This window comes from Saccopteryx bilineata, chromosome 1 (assembly GCF_036850765.1).
Source record: "Saccopteryx bilineata isolate mSacBil1 chromosome 1, mSacBil1_pri_phased_curated, whole genome shotgun sequence".
NCBI classification, from domain to species: domain Eukaryota; kingdom Metazoa; phylum Chordata; class Mammalia; order Chiroptera; family Emballonuridae; genus Saccopteryx; species Saccopteryx bilineata.
The window spans coordinates 360,372,826-360,390,208 of NC_089490.1; the positions used below are offsets into that span (position 1 = coordinate 360,372,826).

The 17,383-nt window shown below is 41.2% G+C and overlaps 1 protein-coding gene across 1 annotated transcript in view; it reads left to right on the forward strand.

Moving 5' to 3' along the window:
• The first annotated feature begins 2,732 nt into the window (after positions 1 to 2,732).
• The window catches only part of FAR1 (fatty acyl-CoA reductase 1), a 67,461-nt gene continuing 52,810 nt past the window's right edge, over positions 2,733 to 17,383 (forward strand). Inside the window, exon 1 of the mRNA XM_066251008.1 lies at positions 2,733 to 2,875. The gene's annotated coding sequence lies outside the window, so the exon portion shown is untranslated. The remainder of the gene's footprint in view (positions 2,876 to 17,383) is intronic.

Consider the following 17,383-nt stretch of genomic DNA (forward strand, 5'->3'; position numbering starts at 1 on the left):
AATTCCTTCATTTTGTATTATATTGGAATTATGTTTATGTCTGTCTCCCTGTCATACTCTTTGCTGTATAGAAAGTACTATCTTAGCTAACTTTATGTGCCTAGTTCAGAGATAAGTGCTTCTTTTTTCATGTATTATGGGTGGTCTTATTTAAGTTTTAGGAGTCTTTTCTTATTACAAAATCAGAAAGATAATCTCCCACGTTTCCTTCCTTTAGCTTTATGGTTTTATGTGTCAACCTTAGGCCTTTAATAGGAATCCAACTTTATCTCCCTAAAGTAGGAAGATTTCCATCACCATATGCTAAACCAGGGGTCCCCAAACATTTTACACAGGGGGCCAGTTCACTGTCCCTCAGACCGTTGGAGGGCCAGACTATAAAAAAAAAACAACTATGAACAAATCCCTATGCACACTGCACATATCTTATTTTAAAGTAAAAAAACAAAACGGTAACAAATACAATATTTAAAATAAAGAACAAGTAAATTTAAATCAACAAACTGACCAGTATTTCAATGAGAACTATGTTCCTCTCACTGACCACCAATGAAAGTGGTGCCCCTTCCGGAAGTGCTGCGGGGGGGGGGGGGGCGGATAAATGGCCTCAGGGGGCCGCACACGGCCCTCAGGCCATAGTTTGGGGACCCCTGTGCTAAACAATCTACCCTTTCTTAATTCACTGGTGATGTCACCTATATCATATATTCAATTCTATATAAACATGGGTCTGTTTTTGCATACTCATTCTATGGCTTGTCTATCTGCCCCTGTATTGCCTATTTTTCTTACCATGGTTTCATGGTGTATCTCAATATCTAGTGAAATGAGCAACTTCTCCTCAATCCCCTGCCAATTTCACTCTACTTTTTTTCAAAATTGACTTACTTATTTGTGGATTAGCTTTTTATTCTTGTGTATAAATTTTATTTACTTATTTTTATTGACTTTACTGGGGATACTGGTTAATGAAATTTTGCAGGTTTCATGTGCACTATTCTACAACACATCATCTGTACCCAGTATTGTGTGTTCACCATTCCAAGTCTCCATCTATCATTATTTATCCCCCCTGTACCCTTCTTCACCTCCCTCCAGACCCCAGGGACAAGTACTTTAAATAAAGTTATTTATCTGAATTGAACAACTTAATGATAAAATTACCGAAAAAGAATCCTGACATTAACTGTTTCATTTTTGGTACCCTATATCAGGTTAGAATTTGACTCAGTTCTTATGTCTGTTTTGGGGAGAATATTATTCGCCCATTCCTAAGAGTATTTCACCTGACCTTGGCTATTTCAGAATTCTGCTACTGTACTGGGTTCCAGGCACACACATCTTGCCTAATCTAGTGAAATGTTTCATCCCTGAGGGTAAGCAGCTGTGTTAGCTTTGTGTCTGTACCCTCCTTCAGGAACTATTCTACAAATGACTGTACTTGTTGCTGGATTGTGAGCTCCTCTAGGGCAAAAGCCATAGTATTGAAACAAATGTTCCATGGGTTCAGACTTACCTAACCACAAAGAAGCTCAGTAAACTTTTTGTAGTTTTCAATTGGGTGCAGCACCTTGGGTACTTTTGTCTTCCTAACAGGGCCAGGCACTGAAACAAGCTCTAAATCCTCAAAGAAAAACCACTTTGAATCATCTTGGCTCATCCTTCAAGTACCAACCTGCGTGTTACTCACTGTGCCAGGAGCTTTCACTCATTTTAAATTCTCACAATCTCCCCCCCCCCCCTTCAAATAGTTTGTCGTTTTGGAATGATAGCTAAATCCCAGCGGGATTGCTTATATCATGGGAGTCCCATGGAGGCTAAGGTTATGATGTTATTATAGAGTTGTTTTCACAATCCTTTTATTATTTTAAAAGAGATATATATCGTGTGCCTAGTGCACTAATCTTATAGTGTTTAAGGCTCGATGAATTTTTACACATGTATACACCTCTGTAACTACCACTCAGATTAAGGCATGAAGCATTTCAAGGTCTCAGGTTCCCTTGTGCCTCTTCCATCCCTTCGGAGGTAATCATTATTCTAAATTCTTCCACCACAGATAAGTTTTGTATGAAATTATTCTGGAGGAACAGGATAAAGTGGAAAGCTCTGGCCCAGTTCCGTGGGGCTAGACGAGACACGCGCTCTGTTCCCTCCTTAAAGAGCGTTCCGCGGAGATTCTAGGGGTCCGCAGAGGTTCTAGGGGTCCACGGAGCGACGGCTCCGCTCTCATGGACCCGAACCAGCTCCACTAGAAGGCGACCCGGGCTCCACGTTAGCAGTACCGGAGGACACCACAAGAGCTGCCGAAGGTCCCCCATGCCAGCCTCTCTGCAGCCTCCCACCATATAAATGAGTACCCCTCGCGAGGGACGAGCAACCGGGTGTGGCCCTGGGCGCGACCCGCCGGAACGCCAGTGGCCGGGGGAGGTGCTTTGACGCTCGGGATGTGGGCCTCACGCCCATTGGCTGAACTTTCCCCCGCGGGCAAGCCAACCGCAGAGCCCACCCCCCAACCTTCTTTCGGCGCTCTCATTGGCCGCTCGCGTTCCGATCCCCCCTCTCTCCGGGATGGAAAAGGAGTTGGGGGTGGGAGGCCGAAGCTAGGAGGCGGGTGAGCGGTCCTCCTGGTAGGGGGCGCGAGTCAGCCAATCAGGATAAGACGTGGAAAAGAGGCCCCGTGCCAGCCAGTCATATCCCGTGGTCCGGGTGGGGGCGGCTGACGCGAGTGCGGTCGCAGCCAATGGGCGTGCCGCTACCCATCCGCTCTTCAGTAGCCGGTCGGGGGCGGTGGAAGAGCCAGAGAGGAGAGCGCGACGGCGGCGGAGCCATCGCTAGCCGGCCGGGAGAAAGCGAGGCCTGAGTCTGCGTCTAGGTGAGAGGCCGGACGCCAAGTGGGAGATATCGGCTGCGGGCCCCTATTCGCCTGGCCCGGGCTCCAGCTGCGGGCCCCTATTCGCCTGGCCCGGCAGGCCAGGCCGAGACAGGGGTTACACCGGCCGGTCCGCCCCCGCCCCCGGCCTGCCCGAGTTGGGGGCGCCTGCTTCTGCCCGGAAGGTGTTTTGCTGTTTTGGCCGCGCCTCCGCCCTCCGGAGGGCGGGGACCGCTAGCAGGGATGTGAGGAGGGGCCTGGTTTGCTGCTGTGGATCCTAGGGGCGCAGCCTGGGGTGGGAGGCCGCTCAGGGGAGGCGAAGGTGGGGCGGGTAGTTAACGGAGGAGCGGACTGGTGTGTTTCAGGGTGGTGGTAAAAGGAGGCCTGGGATTGAAGGATTCCAGGTCTAGGAAGGAGGAAAGTGACGGGAAAAGGGTGATGCTCAAAAAACGAAATCCTTTTCTGGGGAGAAGGTGCGGAGCTGTGGAGTGTTGTTGGCCTCTTGGAAGTAGGTATTGATGGGGGGCATCAGCTGGGAGTGAAGGTAGGACAGGCTTGGGTTTGAAGGTTAAGAGAGCTGGACGCATGGGGACACGTGGATCTGAAGAGCCACCTACTGAAACCAGAAGGTGACTGAGGAGGTTTTAGGTGAGATGTGGAGGAAGGCTGTTTAACTAGAAGGCGTTAGATGGTCACTTGGGAAAGTATACGAGGAGCAAACAAGATAATTTTATGTATGGTAGCTGAAGGGTGTGGATCTTTTATGAGTAATAATAACTGTCGGTTTTGGCAGAGACCGGAGAGTCACATGTCTCAGGAAGGAGTCATACAGATTCATACGTTCATTCACTGTGTGTATACAGGTCCTAAACACTCAGATTTGTTAACTCTCACTGAGGGTGATCGACCTCCCTCCCACCCACTCCTCCGGGACAATTCACTTAATTGTTTTGCCTCAGCGGCCCACACGCTCACCTCAGAAGTAATGGCATGTGTATTGTTTGCTTTTGATATTAAATGAAAAGTATGTATTGATTTCAAGGCAGCATTGGAAGATACTTTTAGAAAATCTGCCCAGTAGAGGAGTTTCTCAACTCTTCTTGGGCATGTGTAATGTAGCATAAAAATGATGCAAGGTCTTTTACAGTAGCACGAGTCAGAGTTAACATATAAGTACAATTCTGTTATTTTATAGGATCAACCATTTTGATAAAGAATTTGGTTATATATCATGCTTGCAGGGAAATTTTTCAGCCTTGGGAAGTTTTATAACTAGGTTCAAAGTTCTTTTCATTTAGAGGAAAGACAGACATGGTATGTGTATATCACTTCTGATGCCTTTCTGTTTCAAGCTTTTGAAATTTTTACTAGTGGGGTGAGGGCAGAGGTTTGGGACAGAGAAGAGATAGTAGAAAAGAAAGTGATTCACTACCAAATTTCCAGTGGACTTAAATGGAAGGAGGTGATAGCACTGAGGTATATATGTGTATTTCTGCTTGAGGATAGGACAAAGAGATTGTGAAGTGTTCAGCACTTTTGACAAACATAAAATTGTGTGGAGTCAAGGACACAAATCAAAGAGGGCGTTTGTTATATTATGGGGTGCTTCCTTATTAACTAGATCAACAAAGCAGTATAGCTGATGGACCATTATTTAGGATGTGGAAGTAATTCCTTGGTAATTCTACTCAATCATTATAACAGATACCTAAGTGCTGAGGTGCTGAGGCGACCCAGCAGAGAAGTAATCCAAGTATTATGGAGTTAATCAGGGAAGATTTCTGGGAGGAGGTGAGTTTTGAGCCGTCCTTTGAGCCAGGAGTTGGGATATGTGTTATTGGAAGACAGGATTATAATGAATGACAAACTAAAAATGGCTTTACATGAGGACTGAAAGTGTCAGTGAAGATTTCAGGGTGTGAGTATCAACTAGGTCTGTTGTAGCTTAGTTGATAAATGATTCTGTATGTTGGCTAAGAGAAGATTTAGAGTAGTTGAGTTGGAGATAGGTAGTAAAAGGAAAGAGCAGAAAAACATTTTTTAATAGTTATAAGAGAATATGGTGAAAGTAAATTGGTTTGTGGAGAAGTAGATTTGGTCTTCAGCTATGTATTAATAATCAAAAACATTTTTGTGTCTGCTAGAATATATTGATAATAGTAGTGTAATTCGTTGGATGCTACTTTGTCCAAACACTGTTTTGAGCTTTCTAAGCATCATCTTCCTTTGACTATCCCTATTTCATAGATGAGGGAACCAAGATTCAGCAAGATTTAATTTTCCCAAGGTCACACAGCTAATATGGTCAGGATTGGCATAGCCAATCAGTAAACATTAATTGAGCATCTGTTTCATGGCAGACACTGTTAATTGCTCAGATTCAAAGTTGATAGCAAATCCAAGGTCATATCTGAGCCATTTTTTGAGATTGTCATGAGTTAACAGAAGAGAGCCAGTGGAGGACAAAAAGATTAGTTGGAGGGACTTTTGTAGACACAGGAATATATAGTTTAGGGAAACTTAGAATAGAAAGAATTCTAGGAAAGGGGAAGTGGTCAGTAGCAAAATATATAGCTAAGAGACTCAGAAGAATAAAGATTGAGAAGTAACTCTTGAGTTAAGAAAAAAGTAATATAATTTAGTCTCAAAGCCAGAATGAAAATATTAAAATACAGGCCAATAGTTAATCATGTTTAGTGGCAAATGCTCTATATAAATTTAAAAGTTTGTATGATCACAGCAATGGTCAAATTCATAGGAAAGATGTTGGCATGTCCCTTTGTATGTTTTAATCTTTGGCAATTAAGATCATGGATGGTTTCAAAATGCTTGTACTTTTTGTATTTTTTAAATTAAAAAATGAGCATTATTATTTTTATAATTGGTGGAGGAAAATCAACTGAAATGAGCTAATGAGGAATATATGGGTGGGCTGTTGATCTGAACTATGTTTGGGTTCCGAGAAAAGATTTTTCTTTTTTTTACTTCAGTGTCTACTGCATATGAGCCACTTTGATTGGAACAGTCTCATCTTGGAATGACTGGGTTGTTACCAGGGGAAACGTCCTGAAACTACATGTTGAAAGATGGTGGCCCTGGCCAGTTGGCTCAGTGTCGGCCTGGCGTGTAGAAGTCCCGGGTTCGATTCTCAGCCAGGACACACAGGAGAAGCGCCCATCTGCTTCTCCACCCCTCCCCCTCTCCTTCCTCTCTGTCTCTCTCTTCCTTTCCTGCAGCCAAGGCTCCACTGGAGCAAAGATGGCCCTGGCGCTGGGGATGGCTCTGTGGCCTCTGCCTCAGGCGCTAGAGTGGCTCTGGTCGCAACATAGCGACGCACTGGATGGGCAGAGCATCGCCCCCTGGTGGGCGTGCCGGGTGGATCACCGTCGGGCGCATGCGGGAGTCTGACTGTCTCTCCCCGTTTCCGGCTTCAGAAAAATTCCAAAAAAAAGAAAGAAAGATGGCATGTGCTTAATCTGAAGGATCAGGTTACTAAAGTACCCTGAATCATGAAGATAGTCTTGGCTCTTCTGAACATTTTCTTTGCATTTAATAAATGGATTTAAGGTTAAAAAGAAACCAAACTGCTCATACAGTTGAGTCATTTTAACTTTGTCTTTTGGCTTTACACTCTGCTCTTCCCACACATTGGTTCCTTTCTTCAGTAGGTTTGTAATAGGCTTACAGTCTCATCTCTGTTGAGTAAGACAATATGGAAGTGCTGAATTTACATAAAACTAACTGAAACCCTTTAAAATTTGTCATTGTTTTCTGTTCCTAATTTCAAGAAAGTAAGCTTTCTATCACATTTCTTAAAGGAAATTAGTAAGATCTGCCCTGTGATTCAGTACTGATTTATTTCAATCCCTAAAGGAGAGAAGGGAGGACTCTTGTAAGTCAAGAATAGGTTATAGTTTAATTTCATTTGGCCCGTAGGGATTGTGGGAGAAAACTTATTTCTGTGCCGTACTTTTTTTCTTAAATTATCACATGTAATTTTCATACAATTCTCTAAAGTGACTATCCCATTTTACAGATGAGAATGAGGCTCAGAGTAGTGACTTTCCAAAGGTTGAAGAGCTAAGTGACAGAGTTGTTGATTCAAACCTTGCTTTGTCAAACTCCAAAACTCATGCATATGAGACAGATGACAGGGAGAGCTTGTTTGTATAAATACCTACAATTGAAAGAAATGCTACATAGCCTTTGGTATTTAGTAACTATTTGTTTTCTTTTTAAATTTTATTTATTTATTTATTTATGACAGAGAGAGGGAGAGACAGGAAGGGAGAGAGAAAGCATCAATTCTTCATTGCGGTACCTTAGTTCTTTGATTGCTTTCTCATATATGCCTTGATGGGGGAGGGGGCTACAGCAGACTGAGTGACCCTTTGCTCGAGCCAGTGATCTTGGGCTCAAGCTGGTGAGCCTTGCTCAAACCAGATTAGCCCGCGCTTAAGCTGGTGACCTCGGGGGTCTGGAACCTGGGTCCTCTGCATCCCAGTCCGAAGCTCTATCCACTGCGCCACCGTCTGGTCAGGCTAGTAACTATCTGTTTTCTTAGAAGATGGGATTCTTGTTCTGTGTGTTTGTGCCTTGTGACACTGGCTATTAAATGTTAAGTGATTCTGTGTCGTATAGAGTGCATTAAATTACATTTTAGAGGTGTCTTTTTACATTTTAGTATTTTTTGAAAAGAAGATATATTTACAGTGCTATATTTATTTTAAAATGTTTATGAAATGGATACTGTGTCTTAAAGTTTAATGTGTCTCAGAATTGATGTAGTGTGGTATATGCATGTAGTCTTCATGTATAAAGTGTCTTAGCAATATGTTGTGTGCATTTTCTACCCAGCCTCCTCTCTTTACTTAGCCAGTTTCTTTTTTAGCATAGTATAATAGAACTGAAGTATATATTAATAATACAATAGTCATTCTCTTCAGTTAGTGAATATTATTTGCAGAGGAAAATATTTTCAGGTAGAAAATTCACATTGCACTGTGAATCAGCAGATCTGTGTTTTAATTTTGGTTTTGCTAGCAACTGGATGTGTGACTTGAGGCAAGTCACTTCCCCTGTCTGAGCGTTAGTTTCCTCATCTGTAAAATGGAGTGGGATAGGAGACTTTTAGACCTGTCTAGCTTGAACAAACTGTGTTGCTGTCTTTCTAATAAAAATGTGGATGCCATAGATCCCTCTCTTAAAAACTGTATTTATTGCTTTTTACTATTTTTTCTTTTTCTTCATCTCCCTGTCTTCCTTCTCCGCCCCTTTTTTTCTGTGGATCCTTGAGGGTACTGTTAGAGTTTTAATTTATTAGGGTGAATTATTTTTGATATTTTACATTCACTAGGACAGAATATCTGAGGAAGTAAGTAACAAGTAAATAGTTAATGAATGAATAAATATGTTTTATCCAAGTTAATAAAAGAATAATTTAAACAGAATACCATCCCAAAGCTGTTGAACTTTCATTGAAAGATAATTCTGCCTAAAGAATGAAATGTGTTTTATAAAGTAAATTTATCTGGTCTCTACTGGGCTAAGGTATACACGGAAGAAAACGACTGGACCTCTCTTTAACAAGTTCCCTGTTAAGTGGCAAATCTGTTTTTTAGACTTTATTCGTTTTAGAGAGAAGAGAGAAATAGAAGTGGGGAGGAGCAGGAAGCATCAACTCCCATATGTGCCTTGACCAGGCAGGCCCAGGGTTTTGAACCGGTGATCTCAGAGTTCCAGGTTGACCCCTTTATCCACTGCACCACCACAGGTCAGGTGCGACAAACTATTTAAAACTAGACATTTTTACCAGTTATTACCAGGTAGCATGAGAAGTGTGACAATAGTTGTGCTAATCTAAGTGAAGGGGAAATTTTTTATTTTATTTTTTATTTTTTTACAGAGACAGAGAAAGAGTCAGAGAGGGACAGACAGGAACGGAGAGAGATGAGAAGCATCAATCCTCAGTTTTTCATTGGGACACCTTAGTTGTTTATTGATTGCTTTCTCATATGTGCCTTGACCGTGGACCTTCAGCAGACCAAGTGACCCCTTGCTCGAGCCAGCAACCTTGGGTCCAAGCTGGTGAGCTTTGCTCAAAGCAGATAAACCTGCCCTCAAGCTGGCGACTTCGGGGTCTCAAACCTGGGTCCTCTGCATCTCAGTCCGAAGCTCTATCCACTGTACCACCGCCTGGTCAGGCAAAATTTTTTATATATATTTTGAGACTTGGAATATACTGTGCTGGACAAGAGAAATTAGATATAATCTGGAGGGCAGGGATAATGTAATTGGGTAGATGGATATATATAAAATAGAATGTAGTGAGATCATATGTCAAAATTGATTATAGAGATTCTAAGTGGAAATGACATTTCTGAATGAAAGTAGGATTTGGACAGGGAGAAAACATTTGCGGGGAGGTGAGGGTGATCACATGGAGAAAGCAAGTAGAAAAATCTAATTTTAGCTTTATGAAATAAGTTATATCTAAATCTGTATCTCTGTCTTTTAGACCCCTTTAAGATATTGACATACTGTATATCTTACATCAGTACTTGAAAGAAACCAATTGCTGTATTACAAATTAGGACACACTACTTTGTAAATGTATCACTGTCCATGGTGAATTATTTGACCTGCTCTTTTAAAAAGCCTTCTAAACAAACGTCTTAGTTCCACGTGCATTAATGGATCAGTTTTGTTTAAAATGTTTGTGTGTATGTGTGATCAGCTTTCAGGTATGTCATTTTGAAATTTCAAATAGTGGCGTGTCTGTGTGTTTAATGTAAACGTTAACCATTTGAAAATATGAGAATTACTTTGAAATATCTAGTTACACTCTAGCCAGATAGCTTGGTTGTTTAGAGCTTCATCCTGAAGCACAGTTTGCCAGTTTGATCCCTGATCAGAGCACATAGGGGAATAAATCAATGTTCCTTTCTCCCCGCCCCTTTCCTCTCTCTCTAAAATCAATAAATAAAAATTAAATCTAGTTTACATCATTCTTACCTTTTATGGAATTTTTGCTAGTCACATGAGCAATCCTTTAAGGAATTTTTACCATTATATGTTATTATTTTGGAGTATTGACTTAAATACTTTGAAATATTAACTGGAAATAAAATCTTAAAATATATCTGTAAGGCAAGAGAAATTCTTAGTCAAAGGTCATGAACATAGGATTTTATTTGAGTGTCTTCTCAAAGCTTTACGCTAGATCCTCAGAAAAATAAAAAAATTTTCATATAATTTCAGGGGGTTAATAGGACTCTTAGAACCTACTGAAATATCCTTGGGGGCCTGCGGATTCTGTTTTGTTTTTTTTTTCCCCCCTGTATTTTTCTGAAGCCGGAAACGGGGAGAGATAGTCAGACAGACTCCCGCATGTGCCCAACCGGGATCCACCCGGCACGCCCACCAGGGGGCGACGCTCTGCCCACCAGGGGGCGATGCTCTGCCCCTCCGGGGCGTCGCTCTGTTGCGACCAGAGCCACTCTAGTGCCTGGGGCAGAGGCCGAGGAGCCATCCCCAGCGCCTGGGCCATCTTTGCTCCAGTGGAGCCTTGGCTGCGGGAGGGGAAGAGAGAGACAGAGGAAGGAGGGGGGGAGGGGTGGAGAAGCAGATGGGCGCTTCTCCTGTGTGCCCTGGCCGGGAATCGAACCCGGGACTTCTACATGCCAGGCTGACGCTCTACCACTGAGCCAACCGGCCAGGGCCTGGATTCTGGTTTTAATAAGCCAGAGTTTAATGTAGAGGCAGAAAGCATACTACTAAAATTAAACTCTAATTTATTTCTCTGAGTACTGCCCACCTTTTACGAACAGTTTTTTTTTGAGCGATAAAATTATGAAACTCATTATGCAAATGCTTAATTAAAAAATACCACTTCTTAATTAGGTTCCTGGGGAAAAACAAGCTATAGCCCGTTTAGTAGGTATGTAGGAATGCTTTTACTAAAGAATTTGGAAGAAGTGTATGTATGGTGCTTTATAAAATGGCTGTTAATTATCCTGAATTAACAGAAAGTAGATAATGATGTAAGAATGAATTAATGAATAAATACCATTTTTTCAGACATAAGGGAAAAAACTTCTTTGACCTCTCTTGCCCTTACATAGTTAGGATCTGTGGAGGAAAGGATCTTGTTAAAGTATTTTGAGGTTCACATTTATATTGAAATAATTCCTGGATGTGATGATACAGGAGTTTAGAAATGTGTATTGGGTCAACAAAGGATTGATTCTCAGTGGAGCCCAGAGATCTTGAATGTTTAACATCCATCTTGTTTTAAAGAATGGTCCTAAAATCGTGTTTAGAAATATATTTTTAAAAAAACTTGTGGATTGCACCTAAAGTGTAGTAAAAGTAATGGTTATTAGCATATGAGAATCCTCAGGAGATAAGAATTAGCTGCTGTTGGGACGTTTGACTCTGCAGAGCAGTGCATACATAGGTTGTTTAAAGATCAGTGAGTATTAGGTGTATTACTTTAAATTGATAACCCTTGTGACCTATTAGAGTTAATAATTCTCTGAGTACCTAATGTGTTCTTAGGAAACAACTTGCTCTAATACACAGAAATAGGTAAATAGACTTTGAGAGCTAGAAGGGGATTTAACCTTCAGTGGTTTAGCCTCCCCTTCAGTAAATTTTATGAATGATCAGAGCAGTTAATTGACTTGCCCAAGGTCAGGTGGAGAGTAGCAGTCCCAATAGTGTAGTTATTCAGTATCCTACCTGATTTTTTGTAAGTCTGTTACTCTCACATATTTTGGCTGTCTTTTCAGTTTAGATCTCAGTTTTGGAGAAAGAAGTGTCTTTCTCTTTTTTTTTTTTTTTTTTACAAAGACAGAGTCAGAGAGAGTGATAGACAGGGACAGAAGACAGGAACGGAGAGATGAGAAGCATCAATCTTTAGTTTTTCGTTGCGCATTGTGACACCTTAGTTGTTCATTGATTGCTTTCTCATATGTGCCTTGACTGTGGGCCTTCAGCAGACCAAGTAACCCCTTGCTTGAGCCAGCGATCTTGAGTCCATGCTGGTGAGCATTTTGCTCAAACCAGATGAGCCCGAGCTCAAGCTGGCGAGCTCAGAGTCTCGAACCTGGGTCCTCTGCATCCCAGTCTGACTCTCTATCCACTGCGCCACCGCCTGGTCAGGCGGAAATGATTTTTGAGAAGACGATTTATGAGATTTAGTCCTTTAAAGACATTTCTGGAAGCTTCTCACTCAGAATTAGAGACTGGAGGGCTTATTGACATCCAAGTTCAGAGAAGTTAATTCTTCCATGAAAGTTACTTCCAAGTCCTTATGTCACATTTGGTTGGCAAAGACCTGGTGGCCAGGAGGAAGACCTGCCCCTATAATTAGTGACCCCATAGCCAAGGTAGGAACCCTTAAAAGTAGTGACTCTTAAGCTGTTTAATTATGGCCTTTTAGCTCATTAATTCCCACTTTTTAGTGGAATAACAGCTAATTGTTAAGATACAGGCATTTTGGAGGGAGAGGGATTTTCCTCATCAGGAATATGGATGGTTCCTAATTGAATCACAAAAAATATACTACTTATCTTAAAGTCTAGATTACAGTGGTACCTTGAGATATGAGCAGACCAGCATACAGTGTTTTAAGATATGAGCTGCGACTCGGTTGTATTTTTGTTTGAGATCTGAGCGAAATTCTGAGATACGAGTTGAGATTCAGGAAGCTGCCGCTTGTTGGCGCGTTGGCGCACGGGTCCATTATTGGCAGCACAACACCAGCAAATCATTCTTTCTCACGTGTTACCTGCAGAATCAAGTCGAATCTCATGCACTGTACTCGTTCTTGCATCATTTTTGCATTTTTTACTAACTTTTTTTGTGTGCTATCATGGGACTGAAGAAAGTGAGTGTAAAGGACAGTGGTGAGAAGAAGAAGAGAATGATGTCAATAGAAGTAAAGCAAGAATAATAGAAAAACACGAGCGTGGTGTACGTGGGATTGCAACTGTAATACATCTACAATTTGTACCATCCTTAAACCAAAGAATGCCATCAAAAGTGCAGATCCAGCCAAAGGAACTACAGTTCTGTCCCAATTAAGGACATATATCCATGAAGAAATGGAGAAGCTTCTGCTGGTGTGGGTGAAAGAGAAAGTGCTGGTAGGAGATACAGTGATGGAGACTGTAATATGCGAAAAGGCACGTATTATTTACGGTGACTTGAAGAAGAGAATCATCAACCTCAAAAGAGGCAGCAGAAGATACGTTTAAGGCAAGTCACGGCTGGTTTGAAAATTTTAAGAAGAGATCTGGCATCCACTCGGTGGTGAGGCATGGTGAAGCTGCGAGTGCTGATGTTAAGGCAGCTGAGGAGTACATCGCACGTTTTGCTGCGCTTATCGCAAAGGAAAGCTACAGCCCCCAACAAGTGTTCAACTGTGATGAAACAGGATTGTTTGGGAAAAGCCCAGGAGGACTTTCATCACAGTGGAGAAGAAGCTGCCAGGCCATAAGCCCTTGCATTGTGTGCAAATGCTAGCAGTGACTGTAAAGTAAAGCCACTGCTAGTGTATCATTCTGAAAATCCTCGAGCCTTTAAGACTCACAAGATTCTTAAAGAAAAACCGCAGGTTATGTGGCACGCCAATGCTAGGGCATGGGTTACGCTGCAGTTTTTTATGGAATGGGTAAATCTCGTCTTTGGTCCTGCAGTGAAGAAATATCTTCAAGAAAATAAACTCCTGATGAAAGCATTACTAATCCTTGATAATGCCCCAGCCCACCCACATGGTCTTGCAGATGACATTCTTGATGAGTTCAAATTCGTGAAAGTCCTCTACCTCCCACCCAATGACTTCAATCTTGCAACCGATGGATCAGCAGGTCATTTCCAACTTTAAAAGCTTTACACAAAGCACTTGTTCTGCCGCTGCTTTGATGTGACTGAGAATACAAATCTAACCCTTTGAGAGTTTTGAAAAGATCACTACAACATCGTGATATGTTTACGCATTATTGACTTGGCATGGCAAGAGGTTACAAGAAGAACCTTGAACTCGGCATGGAAAGAGTTATGGCCTGATGTTGTTGCAGGATTAGAACCAGAGACCAAGACCCAGGTAGAAGCTTTGGAGGAGATTGTGTCCCTCAGAAAGTCAGTGGGTCTGGAGGTAGATGAGGGTGGTATAAATGAGCTCGTGGAGGAACATGAGGAGGAACTCTCAACTGAGGAGTTGAAGGAGCTACAGATGATGCAACATATGGAGCTTCTGCAAGAGATTAGTAGTGAGGAGGAGGTAAAGTCAGAGGAAGTGATTTCTACAAGTGAAATTAAAGACATGCTGGCAATGTGGGAGAAGCTTTCAAGTTTCATTGAAACAAACACCCAGAAAAAGTTTCAACTGGTCGTGCTTCAGCACTTTTTAATGACACTTGTTTGTCACATTTCCGTAACATTTAAAAGGCAGGCAAAAGCAAACCTCTTTGGATAGATTTTTATTCAAAAGTCCTGCAAGTGAAAGTGCTGCCAAAAAGGCAAAAACAGGTGATGATTAAATGAAAAATAGGTAATGTTAAGCTTAGGTTAAGTTTAAAGTTAAGAAAGTGCATTTTTTTACAATTAAGTTTTTGTGGTTTTATTTTAAGTAAAGAGAGTGCAGTTTTAGTTTTGTTTAAAGAAAATGCAGTTTTAGTTTACATTTAGTGTTAAGAAAGTGCCGTTTTTCCCTGGCCGGTTGGCTCAGCGGTAGAGCGTCGGCCTAGCGTGCGGAGGACCCGGGTTCGATTCCGCCACACAGGAGAAGCGCCCATTTGCTTCTCCACCCCTCTGCCGCGCCTTCCTCTCTGTCTCTCTCTTCCCCTCCCGCAGCCAAGGCTCCATTGGAGCAAAGATGGCCCAGGCGCTGGGGATGGCTCTGTGGCCTCTGCCTCAGGCGCTAGAGTGGCTCTGGTCGCAACATGGTGACGCCCAGGATGGGCAAAGCATCGCCCCCTGGTGGGCAGAGCGTCGCCCCATGGTGGGCGTGCCGGGTGGATCCCGGTGGGGCGCATGCGGGAGTCTGTCTGACTGTCTCTCCCTGTTTCCAGCTTCAGAAAAGTGCAAAAAAAAAAAAAAAAAAAAAAGAAAGTGCCGTTTTAGTTTACGTGTCTACAGTGCCTGCATCCCTTCCTCCCTCCCACCTCCTCTGCCATTCACCTCTGTTAGCCATATTCATCTGTCTCCAAGGTAAGAATATAGTACTAAATAACACTTTTTTCTTTTATTTCATATGTTTTGTTATGCATTGGTAAAGTATACATGTGAGTTTCTTAATTAAAAACATGTCTTTTTTATAATTTAAGATGGTTTGGGGATGTTTCACAGGGCTGGAATGGATTAAATCTATTTCAGTTATTTTAAATGGGAGAAATTTGTTTGATATACAAGTTGACTGACTTACGAGCTCGGTTACAGAACGAATTAAACTTGTATCTCAAGGTACCATTGTAGTTAGAAAACTGTAGGCCTGAAATCCTAGTGATATGATTGTATAATACATTATGCAGTTTGAGTAAAGCAACTAAAGCTAAAATGATAATGAAGTTCAACGAACAGTAATTATTTAATTAAAAAATAAGAATAATGGCAATTGAAAACCGTGGTCTGCTAAAGACAACACAGCTTTAGTGGCATTAAGTGTCTCTCCTGAAAATTAAAGAATTCAACTCTTTGAGTGTATATATGGAGTTAGAGCTTTGCAGCATTTTGTGTAGCAGCAATCAGAGTTAGTAATTATATACAAATTAAAGTCTTTGGTATATTTGATAACATGCTCATTTTTGTAACTTTAACTATCTGAGTTAAGTGTATTTATAAGGAGCCTTACGGAACTAAGGAAGGTCATGCTTTCTAAATAATTTTTAGCTGATGGGTGGTCTGGGTGGTCTTTCCTGTTTTTGGATCATTACTGTAGAACGTAATCTAAATATATTTTAGAATACTGTGTTTCGCTTTCCTTAGTCTGAAAGTATTAGGATAAAAATTTCATATTAGTATGAAAACATTTTTATTATAGTAGGGAAAGACTATAGTACAATAGTTTGTCTAAAAAGGAGTCATGTGTGACTTATGAAAATTACTTTTAGTAATTGTTTTCTCCTAAAATGGCATTGAGTATGTATTTTTGCAAGCAGTGGTACAGTTTATTACCAAATTGGGTGCTAACAAGATCACAGCCCTTCTATAGCCTTTACAGTAAGAAGTTACCCTATTGGTACAGACTTTGAGGACAAACAGGAGCAGAGGAAAATGGATATTGCTGAAAAATTTATTTTCTTGTCAGCAGATCATTTTAATGCTGTAGAATTAACATTTCCTCCCTGATGGAGTAGAATTTGACTTCTTAAGATGTCTTTGTGTTTGAGTTTTACATTGCTCAAAGGAAATCTTAGAGTCTTAATATTTTCCAGAAGAATGAGGCCTTAGAGTAATTTTTCACTCTTGCCAAAGTGCCATGCTTACATAGCAACATCAGTGTACAAAATACTTGTGTAGTGCTCTAAGAACTAATCAACCCATTGAGATTGCTGAGATTCCTTATTATCAAGAACATTCCTTATTATCAAGAACAATTATCTTATTACCTTCAACATTGAGGAAAATAGGATACAGAGAGTTAAATATTGGTATCAGGATCTGTGCGGGCAAACAGAGTGCCCATTATATCTACTTCAATGGGTGCTTACAACAGGGTTGGACACTAGCATCTTTTATTGAAAAAGAAATGTTAACCAAGATGCCACAGCTATTCTTTTGTTTATGGGGACATGCCTAATAAGCCTTAATTTTTAAAAAAGGAACCCATTCTTATTAGCTTGATTACAGTAAATAATCTGTACATTTTGAGTTTACATTTTGAATTTGCATTTTGGCCCTTGATTTGCTGCTTGCAGCTTACTTTCCGAGAAAGTTTTCTTTTATGTTGAGGTTTAATCAAAACACTAAAGATTCCAGAGTTAGAACCACTAGAGCAGTGGTTCCCAATATGCCTCCTGATGGGAATCTACCAGAAATTTCTTTAAAAGTATATACTTTCCTATAAGGTGAGGCCTCTTAATAGCCTATGTAAAATTAATTTTTTTTTCTTTTGTCTAGTAGTTTGTCAGCTCCAAGTGGTAACTTTCTGGTTAGAAGCTCATAATTAAGCAAACATGGGAAAATGACATTTTTTTTATTCAGTAAATGAGGTTATTTCATAGGCAGAATATTTCCAAGTGTGAGACGCATAGGACCATATTTTTATAAGTCATTTTGGGTGATTAAAAAAATGTAGTCAGGAACAGCTCATTCTCTAGCCCCATGAAATAGATTTGACATGGGTTAAATGGTTGATAGTCTCAAGAGTAGTAAAAAGTTACTTCACCATGCCCTTAGTGGCAGATTGTATTTTCAAGGTGGTTGTAACAGTGTCATCCATCTCACCTGTTTTTTCAGGGTGAACTTGACTGTCCTCTCACCCTGATGTAGGATTTATGCCTTCTC